The sequence below is a fragment of the Haliotis cracherodii genome, unplaced genomic scaffold, assembly GCF_022045235.1.
Source record: "Haliotis cracherodii isolate W230 unplaced genomic scaffold, xgHalCrac1.p SCAF_7, whole genome shotgun sequence".
NCBI lineage: Eukaryota > Metazoa > Mollusca > Gastropoda > Lepetellida > Haliotidae > Haliotis > Haliotis cracherodii.
Genome location: NW_027266330.1, coordinates 20,610,948 through 20,636,532, shown reverse-complemented (window position 1 = coordinate 20,636,532; position 25,585 = coordinate 20,610,948). Strand labels below are relative to the sequence as shown.

At 41.3% G+C, this 25,585-nt stretch overlaps 1 protein-coding gene and 1 pseudogene across 1 annotated transcript in view; both read right to left on the bottom strand.

Annotated features, from left to right (window-relative positions):
- LOC139448453 (C-C chemokine receptor type 5-like) overlaps positions 1–25,188 on the bottom strand; it is a 42,552-nt gene extending 17,364 nt beyond the window's left edge. Inside the window, exon 1 of the mRNA XM_071230003.1 lies at positions 24,890–25,188. The gene's annotated coding sequence lies outside the window, so the exon portion shown is untranslated. The remainder of the gene's footprint in view (positions 1–24,889) is intronic.
- Positions 17,004–18,280, bottom strand: LOC139448728 (uncharacterized; annotated as a pseudogene).
- Positions 25,189–25,585: the final 397 nt, after the last annotated feature.

The window sequence follows — 25,585 nt, the reverse complement described above, 5'->3', positions numbered from 1 at the left end:
GTGGATGGATGCTCATGACAGCAATCACTGGATTGTCTGGTCCAGACTCAGTTCTTTACAGACCACCGTTATATAGCTGGAATATTGCTGAGAACCTCGAGAAAAATCAGCGTGTGGGAAACTAAACTTGCTTACTTAGAACTAGACTTGCCTAGGCTTTTAGTAAATAACATCACACACCCATTATATAATCATAATATAAATATAGACAATTAAAGGAATGTTTTCAAAGAATAAGTGTTCCTTTACCCTACATACATTCATAGTCTGTCCGCCATTTATGGGTTTAACGACCACTTCAGTGTTGTGGATTGGTCATTATTCATAAGGAGTAAAGACACATACCAGTGACGACCAGCGCTCTACACAGAATCATGATGGTACAGCATACCAGTGTTACCACCAGATGTGTCCAAATTACCTCAGGGTACTGACATGCATGGACTCTCCACCAAGAGCCGGAGGGTGTGTTGACACACATGTGCTAATTACCCTAAGGAGGAAACGGAAATATTTTGGCAAGAGATCTTACAGCTTCAGCCTCGCAGTTCCCTAGAAAGAACTCCCGCTGGAAATCAAACTAGCACCTTCCTTGGACTCTTTCAAGAAACAGATTATAATCAAACCTGTGATATACAATTGAGAAACGGAGGCCAATTAAACAAATTAACCAATCATTTCCACAAAATCAACTCAATAAATTAAATGGCATAATTCTGTCACTCTCAATGTAGACTGTTCTTTACATGACATTAACTGTTGCGTGTATGCTGCCGCTCGAACACTGGAGGAACTCCATACAGTTTCCAAAGAAAATAAACCACAAAAGGGTAATAAACAAAATCATCCAAAGAAAAAATAGTTCTAAATTAAACTAGACGAAACAAGGGAAGACATATCCTAGATAGAACTTTGCCTAAATTTACGTTCCTCAGGGCAATCAATGTCAAAATGGCAGAAATCAATTTGGAAAACTTTAAAAACAACAGACAACAAAAGAGAAGATTCTTAATCAAATTCTTGAATCTCTGAAAGCCAAGTTAAAGGTTTTGACAGAAAGAAAAAGAAAGTGGGACAAGAGAAAGAAAACTAATTTCATCAGACAAAAGAAATTGTTTAAATCTAATGAAAAACAATTATACAGGCAACTAAATGCATCCAATGGCAGTGATGAGATAAGAGCCACCATAGATTCCAGTGAAAGGTTTTGGAAACAGTTGTGGTCTATACGCGGCAACTGTAACCTCGAGGAACCATAGGAAGCGGAATATTATGATTGGGTACTTGAAAAAATATAATCACCATTGTTGTGTTTCATTACACCTGATTGGCTTAAAATTGTAATTAAAAAGTCCAAATCTAATACGGCGCAAGGGCCTGATGGTATTCAAAACCGGTTTTGGAAACTGTTCCCTTTTGTACAAACACCGTTACTTCACTATTTTAATTCTCTTGTGTCTGATTATCCTCGTGTGAAGCATGTCAAGACTCGTGATGAGAACAAGGCATTCCACTGTTTTCTAAAACGAGCCAAGGATGTGGGACATAATCTCAATGTCAGTGTTGATTTTGTTGATGGTTCTGTACTGCTGGACGGTACAGAAATGAGTGTGAACCAAGTAAAGTGCCATATCAAGTCGGCCCGGACTCAAGAGGAAGCTATTTGAACAACCACTGCATCGAGTTTATGTGCAGTGTGTTGAGAAGATCAGCAACCCTGCAGGGTCCTTCACTTGGATGAAGTCGTCTGGCCTGAAAAGTGAAACAGAATGCTTTCTGTTTGTTGCTCAGGACCAGTCACTTCCCACTCGAAACCGTCAATGCTTGATTTTGCATCAAAATGTAAATATGAAATGTAGATTATGTAATGAATGTAATGAGACTGTCCAACATATTGTCAGTGGATGCCCAGCTTTGGCACAAACACAGTATCTAAAGCGACATGATGGTGTAGCTCGATCATATTATTACCGTCTTCGCCATGTTTGTGGTTTTGACACAGAGGTCCATCCATGGTACGACCCGGAATATCTAGAGGGCGAACAAACCTCATCTTGTCCTTTTTGATAAATCTAATGAAATCATTTATATCATTGAATTTACTGTCCCCTTTGACACTAATGTGATTGACACGATTGAGGAAAAACATGGCAAATCCCAAGTACCAAGTTGTCCGACTCCCAATTGTTCTCGGTGCCTTAGGTTTGGTACCTCCAAATCTGTTGACTGACATTGGGAGAGTACCCGGGTTTGCTACCAGGAATACAGCCCTTCTGACAATCTGAGTAATGCAGAAGGCTGCAGTGTTGGAGAGTCTTCACATTCTCCGAAAAGTTCTGGGTGGGTTTGACTAGGCAGCGCTTCCTGGGAGAAGCCCCATTCGCTGTCTGGGCTGCGTGTAGAGGGGGCAAGGGCCCTGAGCTGATGATGAGCCTTACCAGCCTGACTGTACCAGGATCACCCAAACCCTCTTTGCTACATTTTTTATTTTAATCTGTACATAATAATGGTAATGATAATAATAAAAATAATAGATCCCACCACCCTCGCTCTTTCCTCAATCAGAATTGTTTCATGATGATGCTCTTGTGAAGCATATAATGACTCATCATGAAAATAAGGCATCCTACAGTTTTGTAAATGGCTGCAGTGTTGGCGAGTCTTCGCATTCTCCGAAAAGTTCTGGATGGGTTCGATAAGGCAGCGCTTTCTGGGAGAAGTCACATTTGCTGGCCATAGAATAAAGTTACTCCGCCTGTACTCACGAACATTGATAATATGAATTTAACTAATCTGTCTTACAGACCCTGGTACAAATATATCAAATACAGCCCATGCAAGTCTATAAGTATGGGTACCGCACTGCATGCTGGGCTAGAGAGTGCTGGGTGATACGATAGGCGGTGTTTGTACATGTAGGTCGGTAATTGAGGTTTCGTATCAGAAGAAACTCAATTAAATCAGATATTGCTGTGATGGCCTTCGACCGTGTAGACCAGACCGCCTCTGCCGGAACAACATTCTCGTCCTGATAATGGAAAGACTCAATTTACTTTGATAAACATATCCCCATTTATTCCAAATGATACATTGAAGCAATTTATCGTCAGATAAGACGCCATATTCTTGATTGCTCAAAATAGCGAAAGCAATTGATCCGAGAACCCGATGATCATCACGCGCGCTCTGCTCTTATGGCTGAAACAAATCCACATTTGACGGACAAATGGACCAATGTCATTTACAGATCACTTATCAATTTCGCGTGTGTGAGATGTATTGGAACAGATCCACAACCCATCCATTCAGTGATGTGCATCTCAAACCAATCCTGAGAAGACCATGGTGTTTCAATTTGGCAGTGTCATGTCTGCAAATGTTCTCACGAAGAAGTCAAATAGAGACCCGAACCGAGCTAAAAGTAAAAGCTGATATTGATTCCATCCAATCGTGTGTCCCATTTAAATCTCATAACAGTTCCAGGCTTAATATTTGATTCTAACCAGGCGCTAAGAAAAAAGTGAAAATCGTTTATTTCCATAGCTCCGACGCAGCATAACATATTGCTGAGAAAGATTTAATGAGAAGTTCAATTTTCTGCTGATGAACTATGTGACAAGATTGCTGACGTGCAAGAATTACGCGTTATATTACTAAAGCAGAATTTAAATATAGAGGGTTATAATATTTTTTTCAGCAAAATTGGTTTACAGGTTTATATAGTTCAGACACACCTCAATCTAGAAATGAAGTGTCTAAGTTGGCTGGAGTTTTAAAGATGTTGAAATAAGGAATAATACGTTAATCAAATTTAGTCGATAAAGCCCAATATTGAAACGCCAGTCCGGTACATTAGGGTAGATAGATATGAAAGCAAACGCAACTTAACTGACGAAAAAATGGAAACTACTGAATGAATCCAACAGGCGGTTACTGTGGGCATGATATGGCCAATTGACCTTCAAGTGAGTGAGTATCATTAAACGCTGCTTTAACAGTATCCCAACAACACCATGGCGGGGACACCAGGAAAGGGCTGAGTGAGTATGGTTTTAAGCCGCTTTTATCAATATTCCAGCAATATATCACGGCGGGGGACACCAGAAATGGGCTTCACACATTGTACCCATGTTGGGAATCGAACCTGGGTCTTCGGAGTGACGAACGCTTTAACCACTAGGCTACCCGACCGCCCCCGTACGATTGTATATGTATTAATGTAAATCTACTTGTCAAGATTTCGTTTCCCAATGTGCCACTTAAGTGTTTGTTTGTTTGTGTAACGCTGCATTCAGCAATATTCCAACTATATGACGGCGGTCTGTAAAATAATCGAGTCTGAACCAGACAATCCAGTGACTGACATCATGAGCATCGATCCACGCAATTGGGATCGATGACATGCATCAACCAAGTCAGCGAGCCTGACCACCCGATCCCGTTAGTCGCCTCTTACGACAAGCATGGATTGCTGAAAACCTATTCTACCCGGATCGTCACGGGTCTTGATATATATATCGATGAGTAACACCTTTGTAACAATAATGTGAGGGTTATCCGTTCCTAAAGGTGCAACATATTTAGGACTTCGAGGAATTCTTCCATAACAATCCACTGGTAATTGGATACAGACTGGTCGATAGGGATTGGCTGTCATTCTCCATGCGACCTAACTACAAGACTGCAATATACTAGCCCTCATACAAAACGGAAAATGAAAGAAGAAAGCTTTGAACTGACAAAATGAAAAGAAGTGTCTGAAACCACAACCATCCATTTACAAGTACTTGTCATATCGCCTCTACAAGGAGACAAAATGATAAAGCATAGTTCGCCAAGACATTTGATTAATAGCAAGCTTCTTCCATCACTCTTCATTATTAGGTCTCATGTGTTGGATGATACTGAAGCAGAGCCGAATAAGCAGTTTGAATTGGTTACCTTTGCAAAATCTGAGCAGGATTTCTAGTTTTCGATGCGGATGATGGACTGATGCAGATTTATAGTGGTACTTGTTTCTGCCGAGCGCCAGACAGGGAAACAACAAGTACCATATTTAAACGTTTTTTGTATGACGGACCCCTGACCTTCCACACTCCGGGCGGACACTCTACCACTAGACCACGGAGGCGGTCGTTGACATATGAGACTGTTGAACAAAAGGCAATACTTTGGTCGGCGTTCCTTTGTTTGAGGACACTTTGTTTGTCATGCTTCCCGTGAATCATTCGCAGAGGTACTGTGAGATATTACCATTAAGGCTCGTCATCTGTTTCAAATGCATTTCCCTCCAAAGGATCCGGGGTAGAATAGGTCTTCAGCAACCCTTACTTGCCGTACAAGGCGACTATGCGTGTCGTGAGAGGCGACTAACGGGGTCGGGTGGTCAGGCTCGCTGACTTGGTTGAATTATGTCATCGATCCCAATTGCGTGGATCGATGCCCATGATATCAATCTCTGGGTTGTCTGGTCCAGACTCGATTATTTACAGACCGCCGTCATATAGCTGGAATATTGCTGAGTGAGGCGTTAAACAACAAACCAACCAACCAACCATCTTTTTAACTTGAAATGACTCACTAACTATTCATTTATGTCGGAACGTTTATTTCAAGACATATGCATGTCGAAGGCTCAACTCCATCAACTTTCAGTTTATGGTGCAAGATGATGATGGCAGTTGTGACAGATTGTTGATTTTTTAACTCTAGTTTCTATCTACGACGGCTCAAGGATACCACTTCCAGTTTAACTTCCTGATTCACCTGACTCACTTCCTCATTCACCTGACCCACTCTCTCATTCACCTGACTCTCCCTGATTCCCCTGACTCACTTCCTCATTCACCTGACCCACTCTCTCATTCACCTGACTCTCCCTGATTCACCTGACTCACTTCCTCATTCACCTGACCCACTCTCTCATTCACCTGACCCACTCTCTCATTCACCTGACTCTCCCTGATTCCCCTGACTCACCTCACTCACCCCTAAGTCACCTGATTGCCTTGACTCACCTGATTCAACCATGACTCACCTCATTCCCACCTGACTCACCTGATTCAACCATGACTCACCCGATTTACCCCTGACTCACCCTAATTCACCTGATTCACAACTGAATCACCTGATTCACCCCCAAAGCACCTTAGGTACATGTATTAAATCTCATTACAGTTTTAATCGTAAACTACCAGGTAGCAAAACGTTAATCCATAGTCGTTGGGAGGTCTAGTATCTCTGGGCATTTAAATATTTACCTACTTACCCTACTCGACAATTTTGTGATCTTCTAAATGATGCCGGAAGTAATTAATACTGAGACACCAGTTTGATCTGATCATTAGGGAGTTGAACAATTATAACGTAGACGACTCATATTCCTTTGTCGATCGATTCATTTTCATTGTTCATCGTACTATAGGTTTTAGTTAAAAAACGTTATGTAATCATGACAATAGAATTTCATTAGAGGCAGCGTACACAACTGTCAGTATGATGGATATCAGGGGACACCAGTAGACGGATCAAGCTGAACCTAATCCACAGAAAACAACTTAATGTGATCAGTTCGATACACATTGAAATCAGTACTACAATCAGTTATCAATTGTTGATATCGTCAGTGTGTTTGTTTAATGCTACAACAGTTAACATTTATTCAGGCATGCCATGGCAATATTTCTGATGTATGGGAATGATATTGCCCTGTAATCATCCCATCCCCACCATGTATATGACAAGAGACAGCAATAGAAATACCACGTGGAAATACCTGCAAATTACTTCCCACTGTATGTCTTTTGATACCCTTTCATAAGCTTGAACAAGGAGTTCATAAACTGAAACAAGGAGTTCATAAACCGAAACAAGGAGTTCATAAGCTGAAACAGGGAGTTCATTAACTGAAACAAGGAGTTCATAAACTGAAACAAGGAGTTCATAAACCGAAACAAAGAGTTCATAAGCTTGAACAAGGAGTTCATAAACCGAAACAAGGAGTTCATAAACCGAAACAAGGAGTTCATAAGCTGAAACAAGGAGTTCATAAGCTTGAACAAGGAGTTCATAAACTGAAACAAGGAGTTCATAAACTGAAACAAGGAGTTCATAAACCGAAACAAGGAGTTCATAAGCTGAAACAAGGAGTTCATAAGCTTGAACAAGGAGTTCATAAACTGAAACAAGGAGTTCATAAACTGAAACAGGGAGTTCATTAACTGAAACAGGGAGTTCATTAACTGAAACGAGGAGTTCATAAACTGAATGACTTCATAAACTGAAACAAGGAGTTCATAAACTGAAACAAGGAGTTCATAAACTGAAACAAGGAGTTCATAAACTGAATCAGGGAGTTCATAAACTGAAACAAGAAGTTCATGAACTAAATCAAGGACACTCATGAACTGAAACAAAGAGTTCATAAACTAAAGCAAGAAGTTCGTAAACTGAATGTTAACTTAGTTAAAACTGTTTCACATTTCCTTATCATAATTTTCTAATGTTAACCTGGGTTGGAATACGAAATCCACCTTGATTATGGTCATTCGTTTTTCCACACGTTACCCAGTGATGAGGGATTCTTAAGGGGGTACACGCCACATTTGGCTCCACGTTCAGTTCACCCGCGATAATATAGTTGAAAAGCTGATCATGTTTGCATTTTCACTCACCTTAACATACTCAAAACAACAGCGCCCAAGACAAAGCCTCCAAAGAATTATAACAATATACACCCCTTCTATCTCAATATGGAATACTCTAATCTGTCTTTGGTATCGTCAAATTCGAACACACACCATTATGAACTTAAATATCCCGACACGGTGTGTTTATATTTAAATTATCACTTTTGATTAACGTCTTGCAAATATGTATTTCTTTTGTTTTTTTTCTGTCTGAAATCTAATTATTTGTTTCAAACAAAATTAGTTTGTTTTGATAACGTCCGACAAACAAACATCGCTTGAAGCTTCAAAGAGATTTATTTCAAGCAAATATTTTAATAAATTCATATTTCAAATTTGAATCCCGTCTTACCATAAGTTTTTGTGAAATGGTTATTTATATTCTCCATGAGTGATGTTGAGATTAATGTTAACTATCATCGTCCATGATAACGGACATGTATGCATCGAACAGGACGCTGTCTTGCATGTAGTGACACGTGTGTACAAGTATATACATCCTGACACAGTGAGAGGAAGCGGTTTCAGCAACCACACACACTAGTGTCTTGCACTGTTTCCTTCAAGAACACTGTTCGTCAATTTGTTTTAGGTTTCAGCACCATGTTCTAAGAAAACACGCAAATATAATAGTTTCCTGTACACACGAGTATTCAGTGTAAAGTTCATAAACTAAAACTGGTAATAACTCATGTCCATAGCCGTAAACATTCTACACTCGCTTACCAGCATAAGCCAATATTACCGGGGAAGATATCATTGCATCACATACATTTATTGACCGCCTCCGTGGTCCAGTGGTAGAGTGAGTGAGTAAGGTTTTACGCCGCTATTCAAGCAATGCACTTATATAGCGACGTGCGACGTGTGTGTGTGGATGCTTGTACTAGTCCGGACTGATGCCGATTTATAGTGCTAGCTCACTGAGATACCATGCCGCAGTTTAACATGAATACCCCACTCTGACACAGTATACTGACTCCGAGCCGACCAGTCCTTGTTTTAGCCCCTTAATGTCGAGCGCCAGACAGGGTAACAACAAGTACCATCGTTTAACGTCTTTTGGTATGACGCGGCCGGGGATCGAACCCCGGACCTTCCGCTCTCCGGGCGGACGCTCTACCACAAGACCACAGAGGCGGCTGAGAATAATGGAAATAGCATCCACGGGTACATATTTCAAGGACACACAAATTAGTCGCCAGGTGTTGAGTCTGTATATGTAGGACGATTTGACAAGACTTGTTGACCACTTTTGTGTGATATGACGTGTTCGACATCCTAATGATTCGCAATGGTTATGAGCTCTACTTTTCCTTCTTCACTTTGAGTAAACTAAAAAGGCAAAAATTATTTCTTACTCAAACCAGGCACTAAATGTTCATGGAAACAAAGGGGATGGAGCAGGAGAGGAATACACAGGATGGTCACTCAAACAGATTTAACAGACCTAAAACATGTTCCCTCTGAATGAAAAAAACAAAAAAAGCAAAAAAAACAGGGAACATGAAACGGAATCTTATTAGGTCAGTCCCAAACGTAGTGATGCGTCTAGCCTAGAGTTAATTGATGTGTTTCCTTTGTTCACGACAGGTGATAAGTTCCTTTAATAGTTGACATTCATTTGACCGTCTGGAGTACCAAGTTGATAATTTGTCACAGTTTAGAAGGTAGGTTCAGAAGAAATATGGCTTCTTCCTGGTAATCAGCACGCAAAACGTTCGTGTGAATTTCCGTTTGTAACGTCTCCGCGATCTAATATCTAATGCATTGTGCGTCTGTCCGAAGAGCGTCACAAGCAAGGATGTCATCTTGTACAGACTGCCTCAAAACTGGATTCCCAAATATTATCTTCGATACGGGATATATATATATATATACAAGAACAACTTGCATTGTCCCGATCTTCTCTCTGCATCCACGGCACACTACTCCATCCACTCCACAAACTGCATAAGTCAGAACTACAAGCAATGTCGATGAAGTATCAATAAAGATGAACAAAGCTGACTGTCAAAATACCTACGAGGCAAAATTAACTTACAATTAAGGATTACAGTAAAATGAGTTATTTTGGATCTGTAGTTTAACTCTGTTCGTTGTTCTTAACAAAAGAAGAGGATACTCTGAAATTAATTAAAATTTCCAAAATGGTAAGAGATGTTAGTTTTTAGTAATAATGTTTTGATAATAATGAACGAATTCGAAACACGATAAAACCGATAGTGAAGTATGACAGTAGATGTTATGACCTCTAACGATTTTGAAGGGCGAGAGGGGTAAGATGGAAAATTTCAGAAGTTGACGTTTTGGATCAGTAGTGCGTAATACCACCATGACTTGTCAAACATTCATTCAATCGACTAGGCACTCTGGATATGAGTTTCCCAATGGCGATCTGAGGGAGTCTGATCCACTCCTCATGCAGTGCATGGCCAATTACAGCTAACATGGTCGGCGGCCTATGACGTTGACGCACGCGTCTGCCTATCATGTCCCAGACGTGTTCCATTGGGGCAATGTCTGGGCACATTGTTGGTCACGGCATTCTATGGATGCTGTGATGTTGGAGGTGAGCATTGACGATGTGTGCACGATGAGCACGGGCGTTGTCGTCCCGGGCCCCGTTCCTCAAAGCGATCTTAGCAGTAAGGTGATCGTAAGTCCCATACTTTGACATAGGCTTACGATCATCGTAGCGCTAAAATCGCTTTGAGGAACGGGGCCCTAAAAGACAAATTAAAACGTCGACCCACAAGCCTTGCAAACGGAACAACAAGAGTGTCAGAATGTTGTCCCGTAGTTCTGTCCAGTGACCCTTTCTTGACAAATCTGTCATGAGGTTTCTGGTTGACACTGGCTTGACGTCCATGTCAACGTCGCAAGACACGACCACACCTATTAAGGAAGTGAATCGGGACATGACACGTGATCAGCGACGGTTACCCCTTTTTCGACGTTGAGTACACCATTGACGTCTGTTGGCAATGATGATTTGTAAGGGGCGGCACAACACGTGGCCATCGAGCATGGAGATGAGCTGTTTGTAGACTTAGATTAGATATCTAATCGTCTGACCCGTAACTCGTACCCCACTAGCCTGATTGAACGTTTGCAGCAATGTGATTCGCCGGTTTCAGCTCAATTTCGTTGAACCTGGTTTCTGAGGTTAATCAATCGACCAGGGTGCCGTTGTACAAAGCTATCTTAGCGCTAAGGTGATGATAACTCCCATACCTTACCACATAGACTTACGACAATCGTGGGGGCACGGGTGGCCCAGTCGTCTAAGGCGCCGCGATTCGCTGTGCAGAGTTGCGTCCCTTGGCCACGCCAGAAACCTATGATTGTGCGTTCGAATCCCGATTCGCCCCAATTATGTTTCTAGGTTTGTCAGCACCATACCCATGCTCGTGGGTTTCACCGAAGTGGTAAACGTCTGAGACCTGCATCACTTCGGGCTTTCCTCCCACATTAAGCTGACACGCCGTGATATAACTTGAATACTGTTAAAAGCGGCGTTAAACCCAACTCACTCCCTCACTCACTACGACAATCGTAGCGCTGAGGTTGTTTTGTACAACGGCATCCAGGTACTCTTTTCGTTGACCTGGAACGCCCTGAACGGAGTCCATGACAAATAGTTTGGGTTTGTTAGTGCCTGTTCCATAGCCTCCTAACAGACTGTAAGACTTTGAACTGATTGGCCACTGCACGCGGACTTCGAGCATGCCAAGAGCCCGCTGCCGCATCGCGAGCTCATACACAAGCAATGAATGAATCAAGTAAATCACAATTGTATGATAGGCAGAATCAATAAGGTTGACAGAAATGATAGTCGACAGAGATTAATCGACCTACCGTGAAATTGTGAAAATCAGGAATGACGACACCCAAGGAACGACGCGTGCAAACTAGATGTGTTTTTCGATGTTAGTCGTCAACACCTTTTTTATTGTTCTAGTGCCTGGTATAAATATATATATTGCCTGAATTATTAAACAGTGGTTTCTGAGGCCCAGATTCGATTAACCACAAACCTTGATGATTGATGTTGACTATTAAACTTTTTGTTGCCGTGGACGTATCATGTACCTCCTCCTCAAACAAACAAAACATTCGTCGCTTTCCCGTTTGTTGTTACTGCATGGGATATGAATGGCCCATGTCAAAGATGCCATGTACTTGTTTTTTAGGTGAGTGAGTTTAACGCCGCTTTGAACATTATTCCGTTTAGATCACGGCATGTCAGCTTAATGTGGGAGGAAAGCCCGAACTGATGCCGGTCTCAGACGTTTACCACTTTGGTGAAACCAACGAGCACGGATATGGTGCTGATAAACCTTGAAACTAATAGGGGCGAACCGGGATTCGAAACCATAATCATAGTTTCCTGGCGAGCCCAAGGGACGCAAATCTGTACAGCGAATTACGGCGGTCTAGACGATTCGACCCACCGTGCCCCCCTGGTTTTTATATGAACTAGATGTACTCATTTGCTACTTTCTACAGAATAAGTTAAAAACGCCACAGTTCGCTCCCTTAACCGTCAGGATCAGCTGGACGTGATGTCGAATCCCACAGTCGCCCCGATTATCATATACCTGGTTTGTCGTCACATTAACCGTCCCCAAGTTTCACAACATGAACCCTCCGCCATTTTTTGTTATCTTTCTGTGTTACTCATTCACTCTAAGACCTGACGTAGGTACGGTGGGGGCACGGGTGGCCCAGTCGTCTAAGGCGCCGCGATTCACTGTGCAGAGTTGCGTCCCTTTGGACGCACCCGAAACCTATGATTTTCGGTTCGAATTCTGGTTCGCCCCAATTGTTTCTAGGTTTGTCAGCACCATTCCCGTGCTCGTGGGTTTCACCGAATTGGTAAACGTCTGAGGCCTGCATCACTTCGGGCTTTCCTCTTTCCGCGATATAACTTGAATACTGTTAAACGGCGTTAAACCCAACTCACACAAACACTTAGGTACGGTACCTTACAAGGGAAATGTTTTCCAGGGCCCCGTTCCGATATTTGCACTAAGATAATCGTAACTCCGATTCTTTATCATAGACTTATCGTACAATCGTGGCTCAAAGATCGCTTTGTGGGATGGGGGCCCTGAGAAGCAGACGTCAATATTTCCGTTGATAGTCTCACCGGGGTTAAAGCTTGAAATCACAGCGAATAATATCCGACAGTGTATCGTGTACGCTGAATGCTCTCTCAATAACTGCACCTGCCAAGCTTTAGAGTGAGTGAGTGAGTTGGGTTTAACGCCGCTTTTAACAGTATTCCAGTTATATCGCGGCGTGTCAGCTTACGTGGGAGGAAAGCCCGAAGTGATGCAGGTCTCAGACGTTTACCACTTCGGTGAAACCCACGAGCATGGGTATGGTGCTGACAAACCTAGAAACATAATTGGGGCGAAGCGGGATTCGAACCCACAATCATAGGTTTCTGGCGTGGCCAAGGGACGCAACTCTGCACAGCGAATCGCGGCGCCTTAGACGACTGGTCCACCCGTGCCCCCGCCAAGCTTTAGAAAAAGACTGGGTTGTATTGCTTGGGCCTAGCACTGTCCATTGATGCGTTGTACAACACCTCGCTGTGGCACAGCGCTAAAGAGCGAAAGTCAGCAACTTTGAGAGGCCGTCACCAGTGCTGAGAGGCAAAATGAAAATGGCGACCCAAAACACCACCAGGCTTGACAACAAAGCAAACTAGACTGTGTGCCTTTCTAAGAATGAGGTTGTCAATATTGAGCAAGTGAGGCTTTCTCATTTATTTCTATACAGTGAAGTACGTTTATAACGAACACGCTTATAACGAACTGACGGATATAACGAACCGATTTTTTGTCCCGACTATTTGCTATAGCTATGATGTATATATGCTTATAACGAACTACGGTTATAACAAACAAAAGTTAGTGGCCCCTTTGAGTTCGTTATAACCGTAGTTTACTGTACTTCGGTATCTGGTTATTGTTTCAACTATAATGTTTGCATAATGTTTGCGCACGGTCACCCCTGAAGCACCGATACATAGACTGTTTCCATGCACTTTTCAGCGCATACTCCCTGTTGACGGCATAAACAACGTGACACTGGTAACCCGAATCCAGGCACGTTCGTTCAGCGCATGAATTATGTAACAAACTAACAGGAAACGCAGTAACACTGACATCCTGATGAGGCAATACAATGAAGATTAACATGCCCGAGGACATGTTGTTTTAATGACGTAATACAATGACAATGCAAGAGAATATTTAATTCGATAGAATCAATACGCACTTAGCGTGGTAGTGCGAAAACTGTTCCCTTCCATGCGTCCTTTGCATTATGCTCCAAGCGAACGTCATTAACCAACGCCCGACCCTCAGGAATCGCAACATCCAGGTCCTGCCATGGCCATACAAGATATTCAGAAGGGGTACGTGACCTTCAGCTTGAGAATCTACAGTTCCATGTGTGCGATATGGAACCAGGGTCAATGACAATGATGTGTGCCAAATTTGAAAAAAATCGATTACCATCTGTTGATTATCACTATGATATATAAAATATACATCTAAAATCACTTTAGCGTTTCATCTTGTGCAGTGTATATTTACAATTTACATTTTACAATGACATTTTCCTCATTGTTCCATGTTAATCCGGAATCCATGAACACGCAAATCCTCGAATACACCCACTTGATCGTAAATACATCCATGCACGAATAATGCATCAGTAATCAGATGCAACATTATTTTATATACATTAATACTACAACTCACGTGCATTGATTATGAATACATTCATACCCCAACGCATGAATACATTCATAATCATAGTAAAACACATCAACATCATACCTGTGAAAATCCGGAGTAGAGTAGATCTTCAGCAACCCATGCGTGCCGTAAAAGGCGACTATGGTTGTCGTAAGAGACGACTAACGGGATCGGGTGGTCAGACTCGCTGACTTGGTTGATGCATATCATTGATCCCAATTGCGTGGATCGATGCTCAATATGTCAGTCACTGGATTGTCTGGTCCAGATTAGATTATTTACAGTACGACGTCATATAGCCTGAATATTGCTGAGTGCGTCCTTAAACAACAAACAAAACAAACAAACATCTACATCAATTCCCCGACCCACCAATACACCCACAATCGCACGTGCATTGATCGTTTACACATTCAAACCCAAACCCACCAATACATTCACAATCATACATCCATACATCAATACTCGAACCCATCAATCACATTCGATCGCGAATACATTCATTTACCAAAAGAGGAATACATCCGCATTGGCGATGTGTGACTATATTACACTTATACTGAGTCCCACCGCCACTGCACAAATACTTAAACAAAAGTAGAAACACTTAACTTGTTATTCAACTCCCAAATGTACACTTAACGCCTTTAGTTGTGCTAGTTAGTATAATCGGCTCCTCAACAGCCGTGTGTCTTACATCCCGATCACTTGGCGTCCATTTCCTATCGACTCCCTATCCAGTGCTTCGCTTTTATAAAGGCAGGCGATCAAGTTAGGTAAAATGGGGTTAACGTAGCGTTAAAAAATCAGGAGACGTTTATGTCGTGTGTGTTTGTGGTTGCTTGTACTAGTCCAAGACTCACAAGCTTTGCATAACAAAGAACATGTTTCACATTGCCACATTTCCATATTTATGAATCATAAATACGTAATATCATCGCTTAATATCTGTTTGTTTGTTTGTCGTTTAATATTCAAGTTCTATCACGGCGGTCTGTAACTAATCGAATCTCGAACAGATCGGTATTTGGAATCATGAGCATCGATCTACGCAATTGGGATACGATGACATGCATCAACCACGTCAGCGAGCCTGACCATCCGATCCCGTTAGTCGCCTCTTCCAACAATTATTGCCACCTATACGACTAGCATGGGTTGCTGAAGACCTATTCTTACCCGGATCTTCACGGATTTGGAATTTTCATAGACGTTCCAAACAGTAAGTGCACAGAAGGCAGGTTTCCGTATTAGCAGGGTCCTCGTGAACAAGGTGGGTATTTATAAACATAAGCACAGCGTTCCGAGTATCAGGGTTACCTGTTGCTATTGGAGAGCTTTGGATATAGGGAAAGTTCACCAAAAAGTCGTGGTTTAAAAGTCTGATTTTGTTTTGTATACACACTGATCAATCCATCTATTGAACTCTAAGAAAATGACGAAGATTGCACTCGTGACTGAAAAGTTTGTTTACCGACGCCATTTGCATTCATCAGCAATTCATGTGCACACAAAAATGTGACGTCACCTTGATTCGTGGATTACGTAGTAGATTATTGTATCGCTTTGTACAAAATCCCAGTACCGTTACTGTGTAATATTTTTTTATGAATTCGAATCTATACCTACCAGCATTTCTGTGTCGGCTGATAACAGTTGAAAAGCATAGTCATTCAACACACAAGTCCCAAACGAATCTTGTCAATAAAGTTATGTACACTTATTACAGGTAAGTTTGTGTCCTCTTTCAGTCCTACTCTTCCGATGGTTTGCATGGCAGACCATGGCAAAGGCAATAAAATGTGTCATGAGTCCGAAGCACGCGCACTGGACAAGAATGCTGTAAGTGCACCCAGTGGTTACAGTCATGATACATGCACTGTCCCCATTGTACGAAAAACAGTGATGTGCATTGGGCCAGTTGTGCGGGCTGAAAGTGATGACACACGCAACATGTTTCGTCATCGGATATTGGCGAATCCTCACTGTCACTGCTGTATAGTAGATTAATCGCAACGGATGGTCCCGCTGCTGGCTCGGTGGTACTTTTAGGTTTCTTCCGAGATGGTTTAGCTGATGAATGTGACTTTGCTGGTCGTTTCTTGGTTGTTTAGATGTTGAACTTTTAACATAGTTTTTAACTTGAATTTCGATCTCTGGTTCAGTAATGGCTTTGCCGCGAGCGATCCTGTGGATAGATCTGCGGGGTTTTCTTTGCTTCTTCTGAATGATGGTAAGCTGGTCAACAAAGAATTGGGTTTGGTCAAAGTTAGAGACGAGATTCCCCTTCTCAACGTTAGGGTTTGAACGTGGGCTGTGTACATCGCCAGTAGCTGGTACTTGCTGCGATTTGTCTTCATCATGTGATTGGTGGATATAAGCATTTGGTTGGAATGAAGATTTATAAATCACATCTGGCGAAAAGGGATACATTCCAGACTTTCTGAATACCGACTGCAGGTGACCAGGCGTTAAAGCAGCAGAATATGCCCTACAGGCTACGGAGGCGATGTTATATCTGTTGACTGTGGTACCATCAGACTTCAACAGCTTGTGACATTGTAATTTTTTGTAAACGGACCGTAACATCCCACGTCCACTGGCAGCAAAATATGACTTGTGTGAGCCGGAAGGGCAAACAACACAATGTTGTGATCTTTTGCCCAGTCTATCAGAGACGGAGAAATGTGCGACTTGTGGTCATCGTACAGAAGGATGCAAAGGTCTATTCGCGCGTTGCTGGAGATGCATATCGAAGAGAATGCCTGTCCAAGTAATCTTGGAATATAACACCATTTGACCATCCCGATTCAGAAACAGTTCCGTCACTTCCCGCTGTACAGGCTTCAAGCAATTCACTGCGCATTCTAGCACCCGCAAATACACAGAAAGGTGGAATACATGTGCCCAGGGCGTTTCCCAAAAGTGTAACGACCGGCGATCTCTTGGAAGAAATCTCGTAGGCCACGGATTTTCTTGAGCCAACAATTTTCGGTGCGACATGGGACTTGTTGATTCCTTTCTCATCTACGTTATAATTTGCTTCTGGTCTTCATTGGAAACCGTATTTGTCCATAATCATAGCAGGTTCATCAACATACTTGTTGATGCATTCCTCAGAACTAGCTTTGGCACGAAGTTCCTTGAGAGACTTGGCACCTCTAACTTTCAACTCCGGCCATCGCTCCAACAGACCATATAACCCCTTGACAGATAATGGTTAGGCCAGCTCACGTTTTCCTAACTGACAAGCAAAGTTAAACCCTAATTGGATAACCTCTTTCCTGGTATATCCGTATCCGATGGATGCCATGTATGTTACATGGTCAACAAGTCTAGTGTCTTGCTCCGCATCAAAAATTGGAGTCGCACCTGACTTGACTGTGTCAACATCGATCTTGCCTTTTATCCTGTCTCTCAGTGTTTGCTCGGGTACAGAGAAGTTTAATGCCGCTTTATGAACTGCAACTTTATTGTTTTTGATTTCTAAGTAGAAGCTGTATCCCTGTCGTTAAATGAAAAAAGCTCTACGAGATGGCCCGAAAATATTTCCATTAATTTTTAATTTTAGCAGACGACAGCGCCTCAAGTCACGTGACTTATGTTTATCGACATCCAGACAAGCAGACGACGAGATGTGAGAAGGGTGGTGCTTACGGTATATATTTTATTTGATGTTTTGTAAATATGACATTTGGTATTAGTGCTCTATGGCTATTTATCTCAGTGTTGGACATTTGGTTTTTCTGTACTTACGTGTAATGCAGCGATTCGGAACATTTTTGTCAGCAAGGCGTGGCAGTGTGTGTACATCAAAAGTACCGCTGTGTGACGTCATACGAGACTTAATTTACGAGATATCACGATGATTACCGCGATCCACGAATCAAGGTTATCCACGAATTTAGGTAACGGTTCTGTATATATATATAGAACCAGTCTTTATTAATTATCCACCGAAACAGATTCCAATGAGCGTAAAGGGCAAAGTTAGGGTGAACATTATATGAATGGATCACTGAAAATCAATGATGACATCAGATGTTCGCGAAAAGTGTAAGCATGTTCTGCCCTACCGGTAGCACCCGCCATCCACACAAATAAATATTTATCGCCTGACGGCAACCATTTAATAAACCAGACAATCAAGTGATCGATAGGCTAGATATCCAACGTCAAACCCTTTCAATCTGATCAAATAGAGACAGAATTATCACTAAACATGTATAGTTTCACAACACTGATACCGGACAGTTTCACATCACTTATACCGTATTGTTTATACATTGTCCTCTAACTACAACCAGTCTCCTAACCAATGATCGTTATCCCCTGTAACAACATAAAACCCACAGATCGATAGTAACAAAATCCGATTTTACACAACATCATATTTCTGATATTGACTCAGAAGCACTGTTAACAAAAGTTACAGATGTACAGATATCGTCATGTACACATATTTAAACAATTCATAAAACCAGCGCCAGACTCAGTTCTGAAACGTCACTTAGGAAACAGACTCTGGACCTGCCTGACTAATCCATTTAGCCTCCGAGGATAATTTGATCTACTATATTAATATTGGTCTGGCGAACAAAATGGATTTCGCCACATTGGCTTAAACTACTTCACTGAAGTGTCATCCCTGTGAAACAGGAGATTACTAACAATTTCTGGAGACAATTTGAAATACTATTAAACAGAGAGAACACACTTGAGGAACTGCGCAAAAAGGTCAAGTTGTGAGTCGACAGGCTGTGGAGTTCAGTCCTTTAATAGAATATCTAGGCTTCATGCTATAAGTCATTCCTGTCATGCCCTGTTCGTCTTCCATGAACAGCGTACCACCATCCAGACACACATATGAACGTGAATATAACGACGGTTGCTTTCCATGTGAGGTCGCCCCAATCACATGATTATTTCTGGAAGATGGAGTTATGGAATAAGCAGAATAGATGTTGTTTAAAAATCCGTTATATTTTATAAAGACGTTTCAAACAGTATTCGTCAGGAGGGAATTCGTCCCAATCCATAGGTTTCACACTCGGTGTTTACATGAGAGAGCTAGTGAAAGAGTGAGTTTGATTTAAGGCCGATTGGAACAATATTATATTGAATCATTTTTTTTTACCAACGCGAATAGCAATAGCGATGTGAAACAATATTCACTGTTACAAACTGTTTTACTAACCGAACGGTTAACAATTGGCAATTGTAACACATGATATATTTGGGATAACACTTTCTTAGTAAAGTACAGACTCTAGTACTTTTTTTTTGGAGTTGATTCCCGTCCGGGATTCGAACCCACACTTTCCAGAGTGAGGCACCTAATCGCCAGCACACAAAGTCGGCGATCTAACCCACTCAGCCACCGAGGCTTCCACAAAATGAAAGTCCGACAACTGGTAGTCTAGATCACGTACTTTGAGTACCCCTCTGACAAGTGTAATTGAACCAGCCGTTAAACCAGAGTTTACTGCAGTCTTGCAATTTGGAAAGCGTTTTTTCTCACCCCCATGTATATATGTATTGAAAGAATTCCGTGTCTTTGCTTAGTCCGACCTATTCCAGTACACATACACTGTTATCTAATCACCTTATTTCAGCTGGCAAGGACAAAGCAAAGAGAAGGTCACCCATCTACGTGTTCCATTATTCAAATGTACATGTGTACAACAAACTGCCAAATAATTACAAAATGTGTTAACTGCAACTGTGTATTGATTCTACAATAACTTCGAAAGGAAGAGAGAGCAGGTGGAGGGATAACGACCGCACTTCGCATCCACTGATGGCGTTATCATTACGGGTGCAGATAATGCCATTGTAATACGGCTAAGATTAGGAAGAAAGTGTTGAGATTCACAGAAGGTTGATTGAACAATAGAACCTGATTACCCTTCGGAAGAATAACATTACACTCTTGACAATGACCCTTAATAATAATCATAATCATAATCATAATAATAATAATAGGTGGGAGTATCAGTCAGTTTACTTGGAGGAGGAGTTATTGACCATCTCGTGGAAGGTCAGACCTATACGTACTTGGGGATGCAGATTAGGTAAAACTCCAGAATGCCCATATCAAGGAAAAACTTCGGGCAGAGTACAAATTTAGACTTAAGAAAATCCGGAGTTCAGAGCTGAACTCTGTCAATAAAGTCAAAGCCACAAATACTTAAGCCGTACCCGTCCTTTCATATTCATTTATTGTTGCTGATTGGACGAAACAAGAAAATCAGGGGATTGACACGTTCACACGAAAAATCATGTCAGACAATAGATCCTACCACCCTAGCTCTTCCCTCAATCGCTTATATTTACCAATCATTATGGGAGGTTTGATTAACGTTGGGGCTCTTCATGATAGAATTGTTTTGCGCACTCTTGCACACATTTATTTGTCTGATTATCCTCTTGTGAAGCATGTCAAGGCTCATGATAAAAACAAGGCATTCCACTGTTTTCTAAAACGACCCAAGGATGTGGGACATAATCTCAATGTCAATGTTGATTTTGTAGATGGTTCTGTACTGCTGGACGGTACAGAAATTAGTGTCAACCAAGCGAAGTGCCATATCACATCGGCCCAGACTCAGTTTTTAAGGTAGAGGCTACCTGAAAGACCACTGCATCGAGTTTATGTCCAGTATGTTGAGAAGGTCAGCAACCCTGCAGAGTCCTTCGCTTGGATGAAGTCGTCTGGCCTGAAAAGTGAAACAGAAGGCTTTCTGTTTGCTGCTCAGGACCAGTCACTTCCCACTCGAAACCGTCAATGTGTGATTTTGCATCAAAATGTAAATATGAAATGTAGATTATGTAAGGAATTTAATGAGACTGTCCATCACTTTGTCAGTGGATGCCCAGCTTTGGCACAAACACAGTATCTAAAGCGACATGATGGTGTAGCTCGATCTTTTTATTACCGTCTTCGCCATTTTGTGGTTTTGACACAGAGGTCCATCTATGGTACGACCCGGAATATCTAGAGGGCGTCAGGGAAAATGATCAATACAAAGGTCTTTGAAATAGGCCCATTTACAGCCTCAGACGTATCCAGGCCAACAGACCCGATCTTGTCCTTTTTGATAAATCATTTATATCATTGAATTTTCTGTCCCCTTTGACACAAATGTGATTGATAAGATTGAGGAAAAACATGGCACATATGCGGACCTCGCTTTCGACATGTCACGATTGCATCCCAAGTACCAAGTTGTCCGACTCCCCATTGTTCTCGGTGCCTTAGGTTTGGTACTTCCCAATCTGTTGACTGACATTTGGAGATTACCCGGGTTTGCTGCGAGAAATGATAAATAAATTTAATAATAATGACCCGCACCTGCACCCACACCCCCACACCCACCAATGTAGTAAACATGTACGTCATGCTTCCTTTCACATCAAACTGGAGTAACATTCAAAGAGACAATTGATCCAACTTACTCACTTACTCCTTTGCATGTGGCGATGTGTTGAAGAAAGTGATAGTTATGTAAGATAGTCGCCAGGCACAAGATCACGGCGTGCGAGAAATGACAGCAATGTTAAATAGAGTTTGGTCAGGACCCTGTTGTTAGGGGTATATAGAGGCAGTATTATCAGGCAGCAAACACGATAGAGAGTATCATGTTAGAGTGATATTTGAGCAACGTACTATCGGTAGGAGAACGGAGATTGTCTCTGAAAATGTATATCTTTGATAGAACGAGCAACCACATGAATTGAAAAGGATTCCAAGTGAGATGGTAGATTCCGACCCTGCGGGAAATCATTTATGTCTTCAGGATTACAGTAAGGGCTGGGGGAAGGAAAAATAATATGGTTCGAGGACTGTGAGACAGACTAGGCCATTAACTATAAATAGATGTTCCATCTCGTGAGGCATACCTCATGGTGTTCTCTTGTGTGTAGTATAACTGTGTACTGATCGTTGATTATTGTGGCAGATACATATTATTGTATTATACATATATATTTGATTTGAATGTATGAGTTAATCAAGGAGTTGTCGCCTCTTGTATATTGTCATATAATAAGTCATTTATATTTCACCTAATTTGTGTAATGGACTGTTTTGAAGCCTCAAATATAGTGCATGACGTTGTATTTATTGAATGATATATGGTTTTAGGGAGTGTTATCATACACCGGAAACCGTTCTCACCCCGTAACCAGTGTCTTGAACCTTTGTTTACCCCCACACTAAATTGGTTACATTATCATGAGACCATTTGAAAGACCTTTGCCCATGTCAAGTTGAGTTCCATACCTTCTGATAAGTGTCCTTGGTGAAACTGTGACATTGAATTAGGTTAAACATTGACTTAAGTGGGATTTAAGGTGAATGAGCCGTGCCCCACTGCCAATTTCGCAGAGCCTTATCGCCCTTTAAAATGAGAGCAATGAGGGATTCAGAGAGAGTTCTAGGACCTTGAACATACCTTGGACATGTTGGATACCTTCAACACCCGAATACCATTCTAGTACAGGACCCTGTTGTATCAATCTCTAAATAATAAAAGATGTTTGAACTAAATATGAAAATTCAAGTTTACGATTTCCAGAAACCAGTCTGGAACTATGGTGGTGCCTGTTTTAATCTCCGTCAACTGTCAACGTGTGTGCGATGGCGGTTCTAATGAGAGACTTTATGCAACAGAAACATAGTAGATAAATATAATGTGAGAGGTGGGAAATTTAGCTACGAATTCAGAAGACTCACAGGAAACAATAACAAACTCCTCGACTCAACAACGAAAGGAAAAGAAATGTATAAAGCGATGAGGGAAAACAAAACAAACAAATTGTATTTATGTAATTGAATAATTATGAACATTCTAAGAAGCGTTCAGGCAAGCAATTTTTGTAAAATGTTTGAATTCATAAAGAAATTAAATTTATTCTCTTCGCAAATATCATTAAAGTTTCGGTTGTTTTCTTAATAAATTAGACCGTAAATCTTCATAAAAACTGCATTGTAGTGATATGCTGTGAGCACAGCGATCCATTGTGTCATTGTCCAACACAGCAATTCATCACTAAATCACAAGTCTCATGTCAAGGGCAACGCTATTGTCACTTCGTCCGTCCTTGGTTATCTATTTTAACATACATGTATATATATATATATATCTTTACACCTGTACTGTCAGTTAGTCAGGTATTCCGACAGCACCTGTATGTAAAGCCGCGAGCAGGATACGTCTGCCTGCTGAGCAGTTGGAATCACCGCTAAATTTATTTCTGTTAGTAATTGTATTTGTTTATTTTAAAACCGACTAAAGAAGTTTGAACGAGTCCCTCGCCGTCTTACACGTTGACACATATAGACAAAATTAAAGTGCAACGACGCAGATATGCGGCAAGTCTTCAACAACTAAACCGAAATAAATTCAGTAACAATTTAATATATATAGACCATTATAATAGAATATATCGTGTTATATCACAAGAAAGTTATAGCAAAACTGTTCATGAACATTGCTTACCACTGGTATCATACGAGGAACATATAATTATTCGTGGTACATACATGTGTGATGTATAATTTTTCATAACAATGTCCAGTACCTCTATATCATTAGGAATATGTGCATTTCCAAATAATATGTATCTAAAAAAACATTAAAACACGAAAACTATAAAACATCTAGACTTGTGAAAATACGAATAAGGTGAAACATTTCATTGGATAAATCAAAATCAAGAACATGTTCACGGTTTCTAGCTCATGACGACAATCACTAGATAGTCTGGTCCACACTCGATTATTTACAGACCGCCGTCATATAGCTGGATTATTGCTGAGTACGGCGTTAAACAAAAAACATCTAGAAGGCCTGAAATCTTGTCCCGCGTCAGTACATTTACTTATAAATTCCTTTTCTTTACCTATTTCGTATCATGTAGCGCTATGAACATGTATTCCTGGGTGGATATGGCCCATTACAAATGTTCGTTATTATTATCATTATCATTATTATTATTATTAGTAGTAGTAGTAGCAGTAGTATTGTAGTTGTAGTAGCTTGTGTCAGCAATATTGGATCCAGATCTCTGAAAATAATCGAATCTGGATCAGACACTACTCTGATTATTCATCAAGTCAGCAAGCCTGACCACCCGACCCGGTTAGTGTTGCATGGTTTGCTGTTCTTCATGGGTGAGTAGTAGTAGTCGTAGTAGTAGTCCCATCATTGATGCCCCATCGTTAATGCCTCATCAAGGGCAAAAGGTCTCCTCGAGACATGGTGTATAAAAACTACAGAAGTAGCAAGCCATTCATATTGTGGCTCAACTTCTGAATACTTTTATACTAAATAGTATCTATAAAAAGGCCTGAATATTTCCATACATTTATAACAAAATGTACACATGACTTCACATTTGTATAGAGAACCTACTTACCTGAATATATGAAAACGTGACACACTTGCTCAGTAAGCTCGCCGTAGCTATATCCGAGTACTAACGTCTGGAAAATATCAAGGCGTGTCAATACGAAGACCAGTGCCTGCACTTGCCCGTGCCGCTCCCTCGTATGTCTACGTGTTTGAAGGATGAGCGACTCCTGTCAGTGTCGACACACAACAACATATTTTCTTCTAGGAGGCGGAGCCATAACTCGCCTACAGCATATCGATCATTGATCCCCGAATCACTCTGTGACTACTGTTGTGTACAACACGCTCAATCGTTTGGACGTCGTTAGCACTTCGCAGCTTATTACGATGAACAAATGTGGAAAATGCAAGCTGTCAGGTTATGGACGCGTGCGTGGTAAGACTTCTCACAGAAGCATTCGGCTGTAGGTTGCGACCTATGGCCATTCTTCCTGAATGCTGGACATTATAAAGGACGGTGGTGGCGGTCCCTGGCTTGTTGGGCAACTATTGATCGGGACACTATTACCGTGTCATGTATACACTCGTAGTTGACGATGTAATTGCCAGCACCTGTAATTACAGCATGTACAGTAATCAGACCAGATGGGTGCCAAACATACAAATGGTTTTGATTTTTCAATTATTGTTATTATATTTTCCTTTATTAGTCTAAGTTGGGGGTCGCAGGGAAAGGGTGATAGTATTCGAGATTAATGGT